Source organism: Rutidosis leptorrhynchoides, chromosome 5 (assembly GCF_046630445.1).
Source record: "Rutidosis leptorrhynchoides isolate AG116_Rl617_1_P2 chromosome 5, CSIRO_AGI_Rlap_v1, whole genome shotgun sequence".
Lineage (NCBI taxonomy): Eukaryota > Viridiplantae > Streptophyta > Magnoliopsida > Asterales > Asteraceae > Rutidosis > Rutidosis leptorrhynchoides.
In genome coordinates, this window is record NC_092337.1 from 53,181,746 (window position 1) to 53,201,191 (window position 19,446).

Sequence of the window (19,446 nt, forward strand, 5' to 3'; positions counted from 1 at the left end):
CGTATGTATAGGGAGGTACTTTACACACAATTATCATTTGCAATTTACCTAAGGTTGTATATATTGTTCACTATCAACTTGTAAACAATGCGGCAACATTATCACTCGTGTATCAACAATGCGTTTGTGACATGGGAATAGGTGTCTATTAAAGTATGTACAGAATCTCCAATAATTTATTTATTTTTTTTGAAAAACAAGAAAATGTTATCATTAACAATGACTTTTGCAAATCGGGGTATGTTTTGAATAGAAATGTTTCAAGAGATCAACTTGAAGAGCTTAATTTGAAGTCGAGAAGGAAGTTGAAGGAGTCGTCCACTTCGGGTTCTCTTAAGCTCAAAGATCATATTGAAGACTTAGATTATGGAGAAGCTATTCAAAACTTGTTTATGGAAGTTAAGGATGTCACAAAGGGCTGTTCAACAAACGAGGGTAAAGGCGATTCAATGGGCGAGGGTAAAATGTCCGAGGAGACTTGTGGCATTTGATGAAATGATGACAAATTTGACCGGATCGGAGAGAGCATACCTGTTAATGCTAATCTTATTAATCCGAACATCCGGTTAAAAATAAGTTTCAACAAAAGAGGAACAAAAAATGGTGTTTTTCGGTACAAAGAGTTTGTTTTTGAAAGTCCCATTTTATCTCAGTTTTTGTTTCGGTAGTGATAAGATGAGGATCGGTATAGATATTTTGTTCATTTACCGCTCTCGAAGTACGAATCTCATCAAAGTCCTCTTTTGTATCTTTCATTGAAGACGACTTCCATCCGAAAACGTTTTCCGTATTTATATAAGATTTCGTTATTTTTGCCAGAAAAAAAATAAATAAAAAAATGACGAATTAAATGACAAAAACCTTGATTAGCATTGGAAGATTCAAGGGTAAAAAGTCAAGCATGAAAATTTGTAACAACTTTCAACATCAACGAGTCTATTTTTGAAGGGTATATGTCTCCACACATGTTTTTTTTTTTTATAAATCAACCGTTATTTAGTGCGACTTTCTAAAATTCCCATGTATCATCACCATTTAGTTAATTACAATCCTTACTTCATTTATCAGAAAGGAAATTAAGACAGCAGTAACACTTGCATCGGATTTTTTTCTTGTTGAAGTATACCCACATAATAATTGATAAAGTTTGAATTTTTATATCTATCCAACACACCCTCTTTATAAATGTCATTTTGTTGCCGAAAAAATCAGCGCTGATTCTAGGATTTAAAGTCAATGGGGTCCCATAAAATTTTAGTGATACTTCGTTTAAAAATTCTAAGGACCCCCCGCTCACATATCCGTACATTCGCCACCGGAAAAAATGGAGACAAATGTGATATCGCCGGAATCAAGCAAAACACAATTTAAAAACAATAAGCAAAAACACATATCAAAGATCCAAAATCATAAAGAATAATCTCGTTGTCGGTGATGGTAATTGGATTAGCAAAGGGTCCGTCGGAAGCACAGGTTGGAGGTCGAAAATATACCTTCATGGTTTTGGTGAGTCATCTTGAAAAGAGGGAAAAAAAAAAGAAAAAGACAAATAAAGAGAAACTTATTGACACATTTTGAAAATTTGGGTATAATCCCTTCTTAGAATATAATACCGTAGCATATTAAAATTGAATTGTAGCTCAACTGGTAGTGGCTGCCTTTCTTAGTGAGAGGTCAGGAGTTCGACTCCGCTGAGGTGCAACATTGCACTCAATGTTATCCCTGACCTGAAGTATCCACCCAGGTCGCCTTTCGCTTAGTGTGGGGTCAGCGGGGAGAGGAGGTTTTACCGGTCATGCACTTGATTTGGTCCGGGTTTCCTCCAGGGTAGTAGTTGGGGGCGAGTATACAACTACGGGAGATGAACGCGTGGGTGGTTTAGTTCCTCCCGGGTGATCATCTCAAACTGATGTCCAACCAAAATATATTTGGGAAGTGATGTGAACGAATGGTGGATATATCAAATATTGGTTTGGAAATATCACATCCCATTTTTGAAGCAAAAAACGATACAACGTCTACGCTCTGTACCACACATAAAATTTAGTACCCTCCAAACACTAGGATCATATTAATTTCAATTTGGGGCCTGTTTATAATTAGAGATTATCAACAGCCCCTTGATCTCTTCTAAGTTCTTACTACTATTCAGACACAGGTTGATTGAGAGTGGCTGCTGCTAACTGGTATGCTTCCTTAAGATACCGGGAATACATAAAATTCCAAGACTTTGGCCCACTACATACTTCTCAGTTCCAAGACACTTAGACACCGAACATAAACATCGTGAATGTGTAATGTAATGCATGAAGTTGAATCCTAAATGTTTCCAGTTAAAAGAAAAACTTCTTTTTAATTCCTATTTCTGTTTTTTTTTTCTTTTCACACACGCGCGCGTGCACGTGGGTGTAGTACGTACATGCTCCTACTTTGAGTTCTCTAGAACAAACTTACCTATTTCCAAGCTTGGTCATAGTTGTCCCGTAATGTAACAATACGGTTAAATATGAGCTTCTCTGGTGTCGAATCCTTATTTGGAGGAACAGTACAGCATATGCACATGGGTCATGGGATCACAACTTTAGACTCGGGGTTGAAATTATCAAGCCAATTATCTAATTCTCCGGGATACTTGATTCCAATATAAGAAACGATTACTGACATAATGTCATTTAAGTTTAGAAGCACCAATAACTGTGGGTTCGAATGGTTGGTTAAAGACTCAAAACGAGCTATAGCTTGGATTTGACCATCAACAATTTTCAACACTGCTAGGCCAAAATATCACACTTCTCACTAATACTGTGCACAAAACACCAATGTCTATCACCGAATTGGGCCATTTTCCTTGAATCAAGGTCTATCACCAAACTGGGCGCAAGAATGGCATAACAAACTATAGCCATAATTTCAAAATTTCAAAATTTGAATACTTAACCTAACATTATCATAGTAAAAATGAATGGAATGACCTTTAAGCCGATGTAAGACGCCATCTAGATACAAACAACTAAATCCACATATATCCTCTCTAAATATAAACGATGAACAACTCCGAACTACAACCTTTTGTAAATTTCGATTCCTTTAACAAAAGTGTTTATTGCTGTGAAGGGACACCCTTACACCGCAACCCCGCTAGCGTCATCTGACAAGGATCGTCCCCCATCCATCCACATAATTCTCAGTCAAAAGGAGATTCACCTACAATTGTATGTAGTGAACTTTATAAATACATAAACCAATCACGTATTATCTTCTTAAAACTGTACAAATCACATACCGTACGTTTTGACATCAACAGTGTCGGTAATATTCAAGTGTGAATATTCCAACACATCAGTGCATCCAGAAACCAGTAGTGTAAAGCACGCTGTGTCTCAACTTTACGTGCGCAAAGCTATAAAACACAAAAACGGCATAACTTTAAAAACCAAAACAAATTAAGATTCATCAAAAACATAATGAATGGTCCATCGAAAGCATAATAGTAATACCTAAACCCAGCGGGTTATAATGTGCAGTTTTTTATGTTCAATCATCGAATTATAATTAGAATTTGTTGTGTATTCGAATTAGTAAAAATTGCTTCCGTGTATGACCTACTGTCCTACTCGCGTATGTATAGGGAGGTACTTTACACACAATTATCATTTGCAATTTACCTAAGGTTGTGTATTTGTTCACTATCAACTTGTAAACAATGCGGCAACATCATCACTCGTGTATCAACAATGTGTTTGTGAGTTGATTACCATCAAGTTATGCAAAACCATGTTTCCAGTTTTTTTTCTTTTTCTTTAAAAGATCTGTAGTACTAATATGAAACTACACACTAGTAACACATTACGGTAGATGATATCCACAAAGAAAACATCCCAGGAAACAGTTGTCCTACCAACAACCGTCACATTTTACCCAAATGACGAATTAAATGACACAAACCTTGATTAACATCTAGGAGGATTGTTAATTGGAAAATGGGACGGCTCAAGGGTAAAAAGCCAAGCATGACCTCATCACCTCAACCCCCTATTACAACATGAATGCTCCAATTCTATTATTTCATCCAACATTATACAAAAATTATACTATACTCAAAAGGTTTTAGCGAACAAAAACATACCAACTCCACAAGCGTCTTCAAATTTACGTATATCAAGATCTTCAGACGCAATAACTGTGAGAAATGCAAACGTTGCTTCTAATGAGCTGGAGTCTTTTATTATCCGTAGTAGCACAAACACGATAAATATAGATTTTAGGCCAATTGAGTCAACAAAATGACTAAACCTAGTTAATCATTATGCATATTTTAGTAAGGGATATATTTGGATTCATACCTTAGAAGAAGCAATGTATTCAAGCAACTTAGGCCGTTGCACAAGCGCATTCGCAAGAAACTTCGTATCAGTTGTATAAACAAGATTGCCGGTAGAACGTTCACATCCATCAGTCACAGCCGCCTGCAAAAGATAGAGTCGAATATAAAGATACGTACAAACAAAGAAACACACGCACACACACACACATGCATATACGATTGGTGGTGACTTTATTACGGAGTATTTAAGATTGTGTTTTCAGCAGATCGTTTATCTAATCCCTAACTTCACAAACAAATCAAGCGCTTCCACCATTTTTTCCGACATCAATGACGTATAACTATCGAGATGGCGCGATTGAATTTATAGCACAAAATTCCCAACCTCAATAAAAAACCTCGCCAACCGTCGAAATTCGAAAGGTTGCAGAAATGAGACTTTCTGTTTGTCCTTAAAAGATTGATGACAACAGAGAGGCTGCTTGGTTAAAATTAAGGAATGGAATGAAAATAAGAAGGGAATGTTCAAAATTTAGTGGGTTTCAAAAAAAAATTCAAGAGCTAATTATATTTGTAGGGGCGTTTTAGTGATTGTTTAATTTAAAAAAAAAAAACATAAATTTCTAAAACATATGGAGTATCAAGGTTGCAAAATTCGTTATTCGGGGATTAATCGGTCGGGACTTTAGAAAGATTAATCAGTAATTCGGAGATTAACCGGATTATACTTTATACATTTAAATATTATATTTTAAGTATTATATGTGTAAAAATTACAAAAAACCATAAATATAAAAATAAACTTTAACATTATTATCTAAAATTATTCATTTTGGTCAAAAATTATAAAGTTTTAGTTTAAATTCATGTTAGAATGTTAATCATTTACTTTGACCGACTTTGATTACCAAATTCGATTTTGACTCATCAATTGACGTTGACTGTTTAATTAAACGGATTTTTAGAAATTGGAACGGATTCCTCTTAAAAATGATTAATCGAGGATTAATCGGCGAGTAATCGAGTTTTTTACAACACTGTGGAGTACTATGATTAAATTTGGTGGTTTCCTATACAATTTGAGATAATGATAAAATTTATCACTAGTAGTAGGGTCATACGACCCCAACTCCAATACTCTACACTCGCCAATGGAAATGAGAAGAGGAATATTACAAAAATGGAATCAATGTCAATTTAGACAAAATTGCACTGCTATCCCTTCGTCTTTGTATCAAATGACATGTAATCTTTTTTTTTTATTTATTTATTTTTTTTTTTTTTGACATAGTTTTTGCCCGTTAAATTTGCTCACGTGACACGCATGTGAGGACAATTGTGTCCAAACATTTTATAGATCGTAATTCGTAATTCCCTACTTGCATTCAAATCATAATCCTAAACATGTTTCCCTACTTGCATTCAAATCAGAATTCTAAACATTTTATAGAGCTTCATTCTCTAATCATTTTAGAGATCTAAAACAAAACAAAAAAGTTATATACAAACAATTGTAGTGCCTTGAAGTCGAATCGTTATTAGAATAGCGCAATCTACATAGATACAAATATGGTTAACCATAACTTTGATTACATGTCGACAAATGACCTTATGTGAACCGACGCTCGGTCACATTGTAATATCCAATGCCCTTCGACAAACGATCCATAGGGTAAGAGTTTTTTTTTTTTTTGGAAGTATTTTTGGTGGGAAGTTTTTGGTGGGAGTTTTTTGGTGGGAAGTTTTTGGTAGGAGTTTTTGGTGGGAATTGTTTTGGAGGAAGTTTGTGGAGGGAATTTTGGTGAAAATTTTTGACTATAACTATGTAGTCATTGTGTAAAGAAAGGTGGGGGAGTTAGAGAAGAAAATAGAGAGTGTATGAGAGTCGTCTTACTTCGTCCCGTGAGGTGGTCGGTGATTCAATAACGATGGGAGTGAATTTCGTTATTGTAATCAACCGTTGTGAGAAGAGTATGAGTTGAGAGATACGTGATAATATTCAAGAGTGTTGTAAGGAGCGTTCATTCTTGTAATATTGTTCGTATATAGTAGAATTTAAATGGTCGCTGGTCCCGTGGTTTTTACTCTTCCTTTAAGAGGTTTTCCACGTAAAACGTTGTTTGTGTATTACTTTTATGTTGTGGTGATTTATTATTAACTTATACATGGTTGTAAGGTTCTTAATGTGATGGGGATCGATCTCGAAAGTGATATGTGTGCGGGTTCGATCCCAACAGGTGTGTGTGTTGTTAACACTGCTCTTACTAAAAATCAATAATCAATGGATGGTGTTATACTGTTATTAATATTAAAAAGTCGGCCAACTTGATTGACTAGATGAGAGCTTGAGGATTTGTTGACTTTTGGACTAGTCGTACATAACGAGGTGGAAATCGTGCTTAAAAGTTTGCAATGGTAGTCAAACACCAGTAAACATGTAAAATGTGACGACCCGTAAATTTTCGACCAGATTTAAACTTTAATCTTATATGATTTCGACACGATAAGCAAAGTCTGTAATGTTGAGTCTCAAGAATTTTGAACTGTTCTCATACAATCATTTAGCTACGACCATTTCCGACGATTCACGAACCATTATTTGTAAATAGATAAGTATATAAATAACTCAACGTGTATTTAAAACATGTTTATGAATATTGAATATATATGATTTCTATACACAATCGATAATTATCTGTATCTTGTATTATAATAAAATAAATAAATATTAAATATTCAATATATGTTTTTATATGATATATATTATATATTTAGTAAATATGATACAATTAAAAAAAATTGTAATATTCATATATTAAATGTAATTACAAGTTAAAAATATAGTTGTTATAGTAATATTATTATTACTTTATTATTAATACTAATGTTAAAATTAGTATTAATATCAGTATTAGTTGTATTAATATATTCGATATATATATAAAATTCGACATATTTAAATTATTATATTAATATCATTATTGTTATTAAAAGTTTTTACAAATATTGTTATAATTATAATTTTAAGATTATGATTGTCATAATAATTTTTTTAAATATAAATATTATTATAAGAATGCTTCGAATTATAATTACAATTTAAATATTATTAGTTGTTATTATTAAAAAAAATTATCATTTATTATTAATATTGTCATTACTATCACTACCATTATTGTAGTTATGATTTTAATATAATTTATTGTTATTATTAGTATTATCTTAAGATGATGATTATTATTATTATTATTATTATTATTATTATTATTATTATTATTATTATTATTATATATTATTATTATATATTATTATTAATTCTATTATTATTATTATTATTATTAGTATTTTTATTTATTAATATATTTATATTTATTAATTAACAATGCTAAAAATAATAATACAGATGAAATTGAATTCAGTGTTATGCTTTTAATCTAATTGTGATTCTGTCCTCAATACAAATCAAAAACGGTTACCCATCTATATCAATCGTACAACTTTATTAAAGTTTTTTATCGATTTCTAATTTTTTTGTATTTTTTTCTTCTTTTGGTTTTGTCTTCCTGTCTACCCACGATAATTGAGAGTGATCAAATTTTCACTATAAAACAATCAGTTATATCATAATAATAGCATACAATCGTCCACCATTATCATCAATTATAAATTTTAATGATTTAAATAGAAAAATACAGAAAATAAGGTTTTTATCTCTGTTCTTGAACTCAAAGTTACATAGCTCGAATTCGATTTCAATTTCAAAAAGTGATAATACCAAGTTGTTAGGTATCTTCTACTTAAACTTCCTGTAATGTTACAGCTTTCAATTTCAATTAACGAACCTCAATTTTCGAGTCAAAGTTCAATATCAAAAAGTCAACGAATTTGTTCATCGCGAAATTTGAATTCAATTTGATGTTTTAGGATCAATTAAGGATTCAGAAAGTTTGTAATGAAGATTTAGAACTTATTTCATTTAGGATTTATGAGCTAAAACAACCTCAAATTGAAAATCAAATATTTTTTTTTCTTGTGTCGCGAAACAGACTACCAGGCTGCTTTCCTATAATTTTTTTTTTTGTTTGATTTAACAAAAGTATCCAACTCAAGTTATTTATAATCCAAATTCAAGTCTTAAACCTTGATTAGGAATTCGTTTTATGAAACTGGTAATCCTGGTCGAATAGTTTCTTTGGAGAAGAAGAGGGATAACAAAACAAAATGGTTTAATAAAATTTAGAGGGGTAATGAATCAGGAAAAACGTGAACGGAGGAGTGGTTAAGTTTGTTGATGGGTGAGCTAGAGGTCTCGGGTTCGAGTGACAGCTATTTTTTAAGCTCTTTAAGGTGGTTTTCATTATTATTATTATTATTATTATTATTATTATTATTATTATTATTATTATTATTATTATTATTATTATTATTATTATTATTATTATTATTATTATTATTATTATATTTAATTTTATTATTATTATTATTATTATTATTATTTTTATTATTATTGTTATTATTATTAACTATTTTATTATTATTGTGTAAATTATTATTATCACAAATATTAATATTATGAGTATTATTATTATCATTAACATAACTAATATTATTATTATCATCATTGTTAATACTATTATTATTATTATTATTATTATTATTATTATTATTATTATTATTAGTTATTGTTATTATTATGATAATTGCTATTACTCCTAATATTTAGAAGTATCATTATCATTAATCAAATTTTATCATTTATCAAATTAAGAGTATTATCATTATCGTTATCATTAGTATTAATATAAGTAATACTAATATTATAAATCTTACCATTTTAGTATTATTATCAATATCAATATTATGATTATGATTAGTATTATTAATATTATTATAAAAATGATACAATTTATTAGTACTTTCATAAATATTAGTATTATTATCATTTTATAAATAATAAGAATAATTATTACTAACATAAATATATTATTAATGTTATTATCATTATATTTATCATTACTAATATTAACTTAGTATAATTAGAACTACTGTTTTGATAAACAAATGAAATATATAAATAAATATATTTAACACATATAACATAATAAAATATTTTATATATAAAAGGAATATATGAAACATAAATATATTATTAATATAAAAATGATATAATTAATAAGTTATATATATAAACTTATTCGATTACGATTATGTGTATTAATATATATACAAATGATATAGGTTCGTGAATCCGAGGCCAACCCTGCATTGTTCAGTATCGTCGTATGAATATTTTTACTACAAAATATTATATTGTGAGTTCATTTGCTCCCTTTTACTCTTTACATTTTTGGGATTGAGAATACATGCGCTGTTTTTACAACTGCTTTATTAAATGTTTTTGAAATACATTTTTGAACTGCGAATACATAAAATGCTTTTATAAATGTTTGACGAGATAGACACAAGCAAAACATTCCTCGAATGAATTATTATGCAGACAGAAGTTCTGTGAATTATTATTGAATTATGTGGACATGATAATTGCCATCAATTGATGTGAATATTTTTTCCCTGATTATTATTGCTTGGTAACCTAAGAATTAGAATTGGGTATGGCTCTAATTCACGCGAATCCTAAAGGTAGCTACCGGGTTTAACACCCCCACCCAGAATGTTCACTAGACGGAAGAGCTAGTGGGTATGGTGTTTAGTACTTCGAAGTTTATATATTATACAGACGAGATGTTCTGTTTTGGAGATATTATTGATGCGCATTATATGTTAAGGTCGGTTACCATGTTGAGCAATGAAATCGAAATGAATGTTATGTATCGAGAGAATGATTTTTATACACAGGTTATGTGTATTAGTTTTGTGCACGAGATATGTGCACGATTATTTAAAAATCGCGAGGCAACCTACGGGGGAGAAAAGGATACGAACCTACTCTGCTAAGCATTATGAAAAATGGTTTCGTACACGAGATATGTGTACTGTATTTGAATCGTGTGGTCTATCAAAATGATGAATTTTATTGTTTACGATAAACTTATGAACTCTCCAACCTTTTGGTTGACACTTTTAAGCATGTTTATTCTCAGGTATTAAAGAAATATTCCGCTGTGCATTTGCTCATTTTAAAGATATTACTTGGAGTCATTCATGACATATTTCAAAAGACGTTGCATTCGAGTCGTTGAGTTCATCAAGATTATTATTGTCAATTATAGTTGGATGTATTATGAAATGGTATGCATGCTGTCAACTTTCGATGTAAAGAAAGTTTGTCTTTTAAAAACGAATGCAATGTTTGTAAAATGTATCATATAGAGGTCAAATACCTCGCGATGTAATCATATGTTATTGTATTCGTCCTTATGGATTAGGACGGGTCGTCTCATAAAATTCGATCAAAGTCAGACTAGATCAAAGTCATACTAGTCGGGATTAGGGTGCGTTTGTTTGCCTCTTAATGGAATGGTTCAGTGCTGAATGTTGAACCATTCAGCATTCAGTGCGTTTGTGTCTGCCTCTGAATGACATATGGTGTTGAATGGTTCAGAATTCAGTGTTAAACCATTCAGAGATGAAACACTCTCTTAACGATTAAGAGCCTAAATTTTCTGTAATTTTCTCCTCAAATCTTATCCTGAACACTTAACTAACAACTATATTGAATATTTTATTCATGTTACACTTTGATAAGTTAATTTTACTCAGTTTATATCGTTCATTCTAAATGATTATCAAACAGCTTATTTTCATTCAGAAGAAACTTTATTCAGAGGCTTTGAATCATTCAGATTATGAATCATTCAGCGTTAAATCATTCAGTTTTATCAAACGCACCCTTAATCCGATTTATTAGGTCAAATTATTCAAAGTTAGTCAAACTTAGATTCAAAGTAGAACATACAGTATTAATTTACAACTAACCTTGGTATTGACATTTTCAATTTCAATTAATAAATTGATAATTATAATTGATGCGTTAACATTCCAGGTACTATTCTCGACAAATGAATTAACAATCTACTTTAAAAAAAAAAAATTGACAAGAATGAAATCTACCTAATATCACTTTACCAGTCTTCCTGGTATCAAATGAAGAACAACAAATATGCAGTCATTTTGAATACCAACCAAAATCCAATTTTCATATATTTTAACTTGGCCAAATTCAGAATTCAGAAACTATTACTTACAGATTACGTTGTGACCCACACATTTTTGTTATATTTACTCATCACACTATTCAAAGAAAACCATGAGTTCAAAATTCTATTGTAAAACAAAATATAAATGTGTTACGAACCATCTAGAATCCCTCTTTTAATGCGAAAACACGACCCGCCAAAGGTGGAGGCAACGCCGAAATAGCTTCTTCGATCACCTGATTCACACCAAACAGATATCACGTCAGTTAAAAAGAAACTAACTGCTAGTAATAAATAACTGCGTCAATTCGGGTGTTTTATCAATATACATCACTGATACCGAGCTGAAAAGTGGATCAACAGAATTGCTTTATTCTGAAATCTGCTTGCGTGACTGATTATCTGTATATCACCAAAACAAGAGACCACATATATGTCATATGAACATGAACTATTAACTAACAATGATGATGATTTTACCTCAGACAAATGTGTGTGTCCATAGTCTCTTGCATGCTCCACTGACATTGTATTCTCCACGTACGTGCTCTACACGACCGAATTAAATCATGGGTTTTAATGCCTATAATAAAATAAATAAAAGTGTAAACAGAAAAAAAATTCCCTCTGCACGACCGTAACAATGATGATCAGTGTCTACTGCGTGCATATAATTTAGTGTGTTTTTTGGCTTTTAAGGCAATTATTGATTTTAATGTTTTGATTTATCAAAATTCACTTTGATTATTTTATAATAGCATAAGAGAGACTGAAAAACATATATAGATACTTTACGACAGTTTAAGTATTGAAACATATGGATCATATGGAGCAAATTGTTAGAAATAAAATAGAATGTTGGGATCAAGCTCATCATTTCCCATTATTAGAAAAGCAACCTTTTACAAAAAGGAGAACATACTTTATGTTCTTAATGATTTAGGCATAGAGCTGTTTGGCTATTTTCTGTATAAGATAGCATTTATCTTCCAAATGTAAAATAACTGAATTCAGTCAAATATTCATATTCAAAGCAAATACAATTACAATTCTTATTTTAAACATGGCATCATAGCAAGTGTTGATGATCTAGGATCATTCAAATCACTGCAACTCAATCATTTGCCTTCTCTTTTTTCCTGCTTTGAGTGGTTATCATGTCTGGAAACGATGACATCCAAACTCAACTTATCACAGAATTAACTAGTCAATTGGCTAGAATTCTTCAAACCAACAATGAAAATCAATCACAAAGGCATCCTGATTCTTTAAAAATCAGTGTTACCCTTAATAACTCAAATTATTCACTTTGGTCTCGTATGATCAAGGTTGCCATCGGAGGTAAATCCGAGGCCCTCCTCAATCACTTAACAGAAAATCAACCAACAAGCAACAACCAGAAGTGGAACCAGGAAGACTTGGTGGTCTTTTCCTGGATCATTCAAAACATAGAGCCACAGATTGCAAGCAATCTTACTCAGTTTCCAACAGCAAAAACACTATGGAATGCTCTAATAACAACCTACAGTTCTGGAAAAGACAAGCTGCAAACCTTTGATTTACATGTCAAAGCCAACAATATCAGGCAAGATGGTAAATCAATTGAAGAACTGTGGTTGAAATTGCAAGGAATCTGGGGTGAAATCGACATAAGGGATCCAAATCCAATGGAACATCCGAATGATATTGTCAAGTATAATAACATCAGGTCAGAACAAAAACTATTCCAGTTTTTAAATTCTTTAGATCATAAACATGACAATATCAAACGTGAGCTATTAAGAACCGATCCATTACCCACTGTCGAAGGAGCTTACGCTGCCATTCGAAAAGAAAATGCACACCAATTTATATTTAACAATAAAACGGATGCCCTTATCCAATCTGGCATAGCCACTGGCCTGGTAGCACCGGCATCAAAATCCAAGGATTTCGACGGCCATGGGTTGCTATCAAGAAATCAACAGCGCCGGTCAGACTCCACGTCATCATCCTGGGATAAAGACAACCTTAAATGTACAGAGTGTGGTATGAAACGACATACCAAAAATCAATGCTTCAGAATCGTTGGATATCCCTATTGGTGGCCTGATGGACACAAAAAGGGAAAAGCTTCGATGGTAACGACGGCTACAACCAGAGGCAAACAAGGAGATAACGAAACCTGCACCACCTCTCAAGGTGGTTTTGGTTTACTTGCTGCCGATCCACCATCATCATCATCCGGTGAAGGTAACAAGGGGTTGGGATTAGGGTTTAAATTCCCAAATTTCATACCCACCAACATAAATAAAGTGGGTAGGGTAAAAACAGATAATGAGATAGATAATACTGGTTCAAAGTCGACACCCACTAATATAAATAAAGTGGGTAGGTTAAAAGGAGATGATGAGATAGATGATGAGTCGACACCCACCACCGAAAATAATGCTTCAAATAAATATGTGGACCCAAATAATATTTATTGTAAAAATAACAAAACTTTTGAGTGTAAAACATTTTTTAACAAAACTTGTTTTAAACAAAACTTTTTTAAAACAAAACATTTTTTAAATAACACTAAAGATTTTAAAGATAAAAATAACGTTTCGTCAACTAATATTGTTTCAAATAAAACCAAAAGTAATGAGTGGATTATTGATTGTGGTGCCACCGATACTATGACTTTTAATAAAAATGATATTATTATTAATACAAAACCAAACAAAACCAAAATTAAAACCGCTAATGGCGGTATTATACAAGTCAAGGGCGGGGGAACAGTTGAAATTTCACCAATTTTAAATTTAAAAAACTGTCTTTATGTTCCCGATCTTTCCCATAAATTACTTTCTGTTAGTCACGTGACAAAAGAACTTAATTGTACCGTCTTATTACACCCTACATTCTGTATCTTACAGGACATCAGAACGGGAGAGATAATTGGGCGTGGTACTGAACGGGATGGTCTGTACTATGTGGATGAGGTCACTAAAGATGGTAGGATCATGCTAGCTCACGGGACTCCAGATAGACAAGAATGGTTGTGGCATAGACGTCTTGGTCATCCGTCTGCTGGATATTTGCGCATTTTATTTCCTAAATTATTTTCTTCAAATAATAGTATTGAGTGTGAAACTTGTATTTTGGCCAAAAGCCATCAAAACTCGTTTAAAACTAGTAATACAAAGACCGAACGTCCCTTTGCTTTAATTCACTCCGATGTATGGGGACCTGCAAGGGTTAATGGGGGGCACAATTTTCGATATTTTCTTTTATTTATTGATGATTGTACTCGTATGACTTGGACATATTTTTTAACTAACAAATCCGAAGTATTTGATAAATTTACTACTTTTTCCAATATGATTCAAACACAATTCCAAAGCAAAATACAAGTTTTAAGATCCGATAATGGTGGTGAATTTGTCAACAGTCAAATGAAACTTTTTTGTGAAGAAAGGGGTATTATTCATCAAACCACGTGTCCGCACACACCTCAACAAAACGGGGTGGCTGAAAGGAAAAATCGTATTTTATTAGAAATAACCCGTGCTTTAATGATTGAATCTAATGTTCCAAGGTCTTTTTGGCCTGAAGCTCTTGCCACCGCAACTTATCTTGTAAATAGACTCCCAACTAGAGCTCTAGAACTTAAGAACCCTCTTGAAGCCTTAACTAAATTTTATAAACCTCCATCTAATCTCACCCTAAGACCTCGAATATTTGGGTGCACGGTTTTTGTTCACATTCCTAAAATAGAACGAACAAAATTAGATGCGTGTGCTGAAAAATGTGTATTTGTGGGATACGGGGTAAATCAAAAGGGGTATAGATGCTATAGTCCAAAAAGAAAACACATGTACACTACAATGAATTGTGATTTTTTGGAAACTGAATACTTCTATACCCAACACACAAGTCAGGGGGAGACAGACTCTGGTGACGCTGTGAGTTGGCTAGATATTCCATCATCTGAAGAAGTGACTCATCATACCACTCCACAAAGTCCTCATCCAGTCAGTACTACGGTTAATGATCTTCCCGACCATACAGAGGTAAACACCGAATCTCCTGATATAACTAATCATGAAAATTTAGAGCAGATTTTACAGGAAAATAGCGATCAAGTATATCCTGAAAATGAAACACAACAATTAGAACGGGAACGATAAGTTCTTCCTCCAAGAATCAACCGAGGGATTCCTCCCATGAGATACTCTCCTGAGAGAACAGCCTCAAAATCAAGATATCCAATGGCAAATATTACTAGAGGAAATCTATCAAAAGAAGCAACAAAGTTCACTTCCGCATTATACTCTGAAGAAATCCCAACAACGGTTGAACAAGCTCTAAAATCAACATACTGGAGGAAAGCAATGGAAGATGAAATGGAGGCTCTCAAGGTAAATAATACTTGGGAAAAATGTGTCCTTCCAGAATCAAAGAAACCGGTAGGATGTCGATGGGTATTCACAATCAAACACAAAGCCGATGGATCTGTAGAAAGATATAAAGCGCGGCTTGTTGCCAAAGGGTACACTCAAACCTATGGCGTTGATTACTCAGAAACTTTCTCACCAGTTGCAAAAATTGATACAATTAGAATTCTTTTCTCCGTTGCCGCAAACAAAGACTGGCCACTTCACCAATTTGATGTTAAAAATGCCTTCCTACATGGAGAACTCAAAGAAGAAGTCTATATGGAAGGTCCTCCCGGTTTCACATCAGAATTCAAAGAAAGAGAAGTTTGTCATCTTAAAAAATCTCTTTATGGTTTAAAACAATCCCCTCGGGCTTGGTTTGGGCGTTTTACTATTGCTATGAAAAATTACGGTTTTAAACAAAGTAATTCCGACCATACTTTATTTTTAAAAAAATGAGGAAACCTTATCACATGTCTCATTATTTATGTTGACGACATGATTATCACAGGAAATGATCAAGAGGAAATTACGAACTTAAAAGCTAACCTTTTTAAAGAATTTGAAATGAAAGATCTTGGAGGTCTTAAATACTTTCTGGGAATCGAAGTTTTACGTTCAAAAAGAGGGATTTTTATATGTCAAAAGAAATATATACTTAATCTTCTTGCAGAAACATGAATGGTCGACTGCAAACCCGCGGATACTCCTATGATTCCATACCTAAGGTTATATATAGAAGATGATTCCAAAGCAGCGGATCGAAGTCAATATCAAAGAATCGTGGGAAAACTTATCTACCTAGCTCACACTTGTCCAGATATATCACATGCTGTTGGAGTTGTTAGTCAATTCATGCATCAACCCCAACAACACCATATGGATGCAGTATGGAGGATTATCAAATATCTAAAAGGCACTGCAGAAGATGGAGTCCTGTTCGAGAAAAACAATCATCTAAAAGCACAAATATTCACCGATGCGGGTTACGGAGGAGAAAAGGGAGATAGAAAATCAACATCCGGATACTTTGCCCTTGTTGGAGGGAATTTGGTTACCTGGAAAAGCAAGAAACAAAAGGTTGGCGCCCTGTCTAGTGCTGAAGCTGAATTTCGGGGAATTTCACGAGGTGTAACCGAGGCTTTATGGATCAAGAAACTTTTGACAGAAATTGGTTTTCCTCCTAATACTTCGATCAAGATCATGTGTGACAACGAAGCGGCAATTGCAATTTCAGAAAATCCAGTTCAACACGATCGAACCAAACATATAGAAATTGACAGACACTTCATTAAAGAAAAATTAGAAGCCGAAATCATATCTCTACCTCACGTCCGATCAGAAGACCAACTAGCAGATATCTTAACCAAGTCAGTCAACGGAAGACTCTTCAAAGAAATACTCTCCAAGTTGAACATCGGAAACCCCACTATTCAACTTGCGGGGGAGTGTTAGAAATAAAATAGAATGTTGGGATCAAGCTCATCATTTCCCATTATTACAAAAGCAACCTTTTACAAAAAGGAGAACATACTTTATTTTCTTAATGATTTAGGCATAGAGCCGTTTGGCTATTTTCTGTATAAGATAGCATTTATCTTCCAAATGTAAAATAACTGAATTCAGTCAAATATTCATATTCAAAGCAAATACAATTACAATTCTTATTTTAAACACAAATATCTTTAAGTGCAGAATTGCAATTATTTATTTTACGTCTGGTCATTCTGACCTGCTGTTTCTTTTATTCGAGTCTAGTACGGCACAGTAATAAAACAAATTTAATTTTCTGGGCTCATTTATCGGCTCTAGTTATTATGATACTAAAAATATTAACGGCAATAACATATGTTACCTCCATAATGAGAATTTTTGCCTTCAATACATCACCGTTATCCTTGTCAACAATGAATTCGGATGTCGTATCTCCAGTAAAAGCTACTTCAGGTGATGTTGCCATACTTGTTATCTGCCAAATTACAAACACAACCTTCTGAGTTTCTAGTTTTGTAAAAAATACACACACACACACACACACACACACACACACTCTCTCTCTCTCTTACAAACTGTATATAAAGTACACAATAGCTAAAATTGAGAAGACAAACCTCGACACCTGAGAATTTCAACTTCTTAATTTCATCACCTGGAAGACCAACATACTCGGGCTTAAGCTTTTGTTTCACAGAATAGACTACATAGCCCTGCAACCATTGTAGTTTTAATTAAATATTAATGCATAATTAATTAATTTTAGAAAGATATGTTGAGTGGCGAATAAAGTCTACTAGCCTGACTCGGTATGACGTGGTACGTCTTAAATGCTTTTACTTTTAAATCTTTTCTCAAGTAGAATTCTTCACCTGCAGATGTATGTATATATAGATGATGTATCAACTTAATATTGAGTAGTTCATCAGCTTAGCTTGATGAACTGAAGTAATAAAGAAAAATAATACAAGAAAGTATTACCAATATCCAACCCGATCAATGTATGCTTCAGCTCTGATTGCTCCAACTCCCTTTGTGCTTCAAAAAGCTTTTCAACACTTTTTTTAATGACCGTTGGTACAATAATTGTTGGAGGAGACAATTTGTATTGACCACGAGATGCAACATACGTAGGCAATCCTCCCTAGAAAAACGTTGGGACTTTAAAACAAAAAACTTCGAGCGTAACAAGTTTCATCCATCAAACATTTATGAAATCATTCATGGTTATTTAATTTACTATGTATAATAATAATAATACTTTCTTATATATTATATATAATAAATAATAAATAGTAAATGTAAAAAATCAATGTAAAAGTATGACCCGTTTGGATCCACTTGACCAGTGACCCGTTTCGACCGGTTACCCAACCCGACCCAATCTGACCTATTTGGACCATCATTAAATTTGACCCGTTTGAGCTATGACCCATTTCAACCCAAAACCATTTTGACCCATTACCCAAACTAACCCAACCTGACCCTTTTGCCAGGTATACAAAAAAACAACACTAAAGAGAATAATGAGGGAGGTAGAAAGGTTTACAATGTGATCCAGGTGGCCATGAGAGATGAAAAGAAACTGCTGATAGATAGCTCGATCAAGGCACACCCCAATGTCGAAAGCTGAGTGTCGGAATAATTACACAAGTCTCGTGCCCTGCTTTGGACAACCCTTCAATTGGGTACCCTTCGATAACCAAACCATGTTTCTTCTTTGTCTCCATTCCCACCCAAATGCGAATTCTGGAAACCAAATAGGGCAATGTGAACCTTCTGAAAGTCATTATATATATATATATATATATATATATATATATATATATATATATATATATATATATATATATATATATATATATATATATATATATATATATACCCATTCAGAATGCCCTGCAGAATGCCCTGTATTTTGTGTCTTAAGTCCTTAACTAGAATACATACCCATTCAGAATTCCCTGCATTTTCTTAAAACTGACTGATTAAGCTCAAATGTGGAGTATGATGTTACAACATAACTAAGTAGGTTCAAGAAGCCAACTAGTCTAACAACTGATTAAGT

The 19,446-nt window shown here is 32.8% G+C and overlaps 1 long non-coding RNA gene and 1 pseudogene across 1 annotated transcript; both read right to left on the bottom strand.

Moving 5' to 3' along the window:
* Positions 1-2,877: 2,877 nt before the first annotated feature.
* On the bottom strand, positions 2,878-4,462 carry LOC139846574 (uncharacterized). Its single transcript, XR_011759099.1, has 3 exons — positions 4,344-4,462; positions 3,284-4,219; positions 2,878-3,204 (listed from the first exon to the last, which is right to left on the bottom strand). It is a non-coding gene; the product is annotated as an uncharacterized lncRNA (long non-coding RNA).
* A 7,180-nt stretch (positions 4,463-11,642) lies between these two features.
* On the bottom strand, positions 11,643-19,108 carry LOC139850411 (tRNase Z TRZ1-like; annotated as a pseudogene).
* Positions 19,109-19,446: the final 338 nt, after the last annotated feature.